A 2,670-nucleotide genomic window follows, 5' to 3' on the forward strand; every position below is an offset into this window, starting at 1 on the left:
GTTGTGCAACATTATTTTTTAAAGGTTCTGAAAAACTCCTGACACACTTCACCTCACACAGTCCATGCTCATTCACCRCTCTCCAAGGTGACAACAAGACTCCCCGACACAGACAGCTGCTGAAACAATCCATCAGGTACGATTACAATTATTTATTTCATTTTTAGATTAATTAGAATGTCTATTTACTAAAATGTGCAGCTTTTTGGAATTATTAGACTGTAGGCCAGGAAATAAATCCACTTTTCTCAAACCAGGAAACTAGTTGAAAAAAATACTTTTTCTATTTGACTAAACAATTAAAACTCCATCTCCCTGTCAACAGCTGCTGATTACAAATGCACACTCAAGCAGTCTGTAAATTGATTTCTTTGGATTTAATAGATAATTAGTGAACTATAGTAGATTACCTAAAATCATCAAAATTAAGGCAGTTTCCAAAGAGAGTCTTAAAAAATCCATGGTACAYGACTCCTGTTTGTATCTTTCAAACTTTGGGTACAAAATGCCCAAAACTGCRGACATATAAAGTGCTGAAGGAACAAAGTAACCTGAGCTGTTTCCTGCTGGCTGTATGGAGGTCAAAATGTTTAGTGGGCGATTAAGAACGTTTTTTAAAATTTACATTAAAATCCCATTTTACGGTTTTGTTTCCAAAGATTAGTGTTTGTTTGGCAAATATTTTACTCTGATGCAAGTTACAGTATATATCAGGAGRTAACATGGGGTTAAGTATAACTTTTAAAGACTGAACAAAATGTTGGGTAGTGTCAAAAAAGAGAGACACTTTATTTTCTTTTGTTATTGTTTATCTGAAGTCATTACAGGCAATTTGATAAATGCGCTGCCCGATTCCGGCAGTGTGTCAGGTTTTTGTGATTTTTTTCATTTTTTCACTTGTTTTCATGCTTAGCCTCCCCTTAGCATTTTGAAAGTTATCTTAAGGTTTTATCTTGTTGGTTTTCTGCTTTGGTTAGAAAAATTGTTGCAAAATTGTGACTATGTCTACGAAGCTCCGCACTTTTTTWAAATGGTTTAATGGATGTCAACGGAACACTTGCTCCCTAATTTTCAGCCTTTAAAGATATCTAAATCCTTAATGGGGGGTCTGATTAAAAAAAAACTAAATAGTTTTGGAATTTGCAGAGCCTTATGAATACAAAAAGGAAAAGCAGCTCTAAAATAAGTTTGAAATTTTTATCAAAGTTCCTACCCACTGCATTCAGATTTGTCGTCATAATATCCACAAACTCTTGCCCTAAAAATTGGCCAATTTTTACAGGTACCCACCCACTTTCACAACAACAAGTTATTTATTTATATATTTTTCTTTTGAGTATTTTACTTACCAGATGTCACTGTAACATTTATTCATCTAATGTTCAAACTTGAAGTATAGTTTGTTTGCACTAGCGCCAACAAGACCTCATTGCTTTGCTTCTCCTGACAAACAGGWAAAGTTACTTCTAGAGTCACCTTGAGGTAAACTCAATGTGGCGCAACTCCTGACTGGAATTTTTACAAAACACTATACCATGATCCTTTTTTCCCCCAAAAAGTCAGAAGTAATTATTTCTGACTGGTAAATACCAAAACTCCCTGTAGACATACATAATATTTGTCTTTTCAGTGTTTTATATTATCCCATATTAACCAAATAAATGTTGCCAATGAACAGAGAAAGCCGTAGCAGCTCAGGTGGATTAAAAGCTACAGAACTTYTACAGAGAATAGAGCTAAAACACTTGTCAGAATCCTAAAAATCAAGAACACTGTTTTCTCTTTCTATGCACATAAAATGACTTTAAAAAGAAAACTTGTGCACACTATGACTTCTTCACACTTTACCTACATGTTTTTAGAACAATATGATGGATAGGAAATGAGAAATATCAAAGCTGATGCAAAATAATATAATATATAACATGTAGGGTTTTCTTTAGTGAAGTGTTATTTAGATGTGTGCTGGATGGTTGTGCAATCATGTTTACAGCCATTGCTGCTGTCACAGTTTGGTAATTATTCAACCTGACATACAAACAAATACACACTGGGATGGGACCGGACCGGACCAGACCAGACCAGACCCAGACTGACACATGTGGAGTACCAAACCAAAGATCAGATGAACCAACAGAGAATATAAAGACAAAATAATGAACCCGCTTAATCAACACCTGTGCAGGAACAACCAGGATCAGGTGTGGGTGGGCGGGGCAGATAGACATGAACAGGAAACAGAACCAATTAGAGCACAGTTGGAAAAAGCAGACGACAAAAACAAAAACCATTCAAACTATTTAAAACACTAATCTAATAAAAACAGATCTTGATAGTTAACATGGCTACACCGGTGACTTTAGGACTAGAATACGCTCGGTCATTGTTGCACAATGTTTTATTTGACACACATATTTAGACCAGATGTCTCTTTTTGTTCTCTCATTTAAAATGCAAGGTTCTAATTGTATTTTTTAAACAAACTTATAAAAATGATAACATTATTTTTTATTTTAGAGTTTCTGTTGAACAAAACACAAAATACCATTCATATTCTTTTCTTTCTTTCTTTCTTTCTTTCTTTCTTTCTTTCTTTCTTTCTTTCTTTCTTTCTTTCTTTCTTTCTTTCTTTCTTTCATTGTGCAAACGTAATTAGTATAAGACAATGCA

This window comes from Austrofundulus limnaeus, unplaced genomic scaffold (assembly GCF_001266775.1).
Source record: "Austrofundulus limnaeus strain Quisiro unplaced genomic scaffold, Austrofundulus_limnaeus-1.0 Scaffold113, whole genome shotgun sequence".
Lineage (NCBI taxonomy): Eukaryota > Metazoa > Chordata > Actinopteri > Cyprinodontiformes > Rivulidae > Austrofundulus > Austrofundulus limnaeus.